Source organism: Schistocerca cancellata, chromosome 2 (assembly GCF_023864275.1).
Source record: "Schistocerca cancellata isolate TAMUIC-IGC-003103 chromosome 2, iqSchCanc2.1, whole genome shotgun sequence".
Lineage (NCBI taxonomy): Eukaryota > Metazoa > Arthropoda > Insecta > Orthoptera > Acrididae > Schistocerca > Schistocerca cancellata.
Genome location: NC_064627.1, coordinates 776,026,837 through 776,027,592, shown reverse-complemented (window position 1 = coordinate 776,027,592; position 756 = coordinate 776,026,837). Strand labels below are relative to the sequence as shown.

At 44.6% G+C, this 756-nt stretch overlaps 1 non-coding gene across 1 annotated transcript; it reads right to left on the bottom strand.

The window, feature by feature from the left end:
* Positions 1-201: 201 nt before the first annotated feature.
* On the bottom strand, positions 202-285 carry Trnas-gga (transfer RNA serine (anticodon GGA)). Its single transcript is given in 2 exon segments — positions 202-236; positions 246-285. It is a non-coding gene; the product is annotated as a tRNA-Ser (tRNA).
* Positions 286-756: the final 471 nt, after the last annotated feature.

The following is a 756-nucleotide window of genomic DNA, read 5'->3' as shown; positions in this document are numbered from 1 at the left end:
TTGAGTGGAACGTCGTGTCGCATAGTTTACGAATTTCAAAATGGCAGAGTTAGAGGAGCAACACGTGTACGTTAAATTTTGCATGAAACTCAAATGGTTCAAATGGCTCTGAGCATTATGGGACTTAACATCTGAGGTCATCAGTCCCCTAGACTTAGAACTACTTAAACCTGACTAACCTGAGGACATCACACACATCCATGCCCGAGGCAGGATTCGAACCTGCAACCGCAGCAGTCGTGCAGTTCCAGACTGAAGCGCCTAGAACCGCTCGGCCACCCGGGCCGGCATGAAACTCAAGTAAACGTTTACAGAGGCACAGAAAATGATGCAGGAGGCCTGGAGTGATGAATGATGAAGCGGTACTCGGTGTTACGAATTGTTCACACGGTTTAAAGGGGGCAGGACGGAAGTTAAAGATGGCACTCATTCAGGACGCCCTGCGACGTCTACCGACGACTTTCGTGTCAGGAACATCAACGAAATTGTCCGTGCCAATTGAGGACTGACTGTCAGAGAGTGCAGAAGAAGGTAATGTTTCAGTTGCATCATGTCTAGAGATGGGCAAAACTGTTCTTTTCAGAGATTGGATCAGAACTGTTCACTCCCTGAAATGAATTAGCTCTTTTTCATGACTCACCACTCATTTACAATAGAAAATAAATGGAAGGCACATTGCCCTTTAAACTTGGTTTATTCCAGTACTATACCTGTATTTTGATCTTATTTGATCCTATTTTGAAGTAACACAGATAA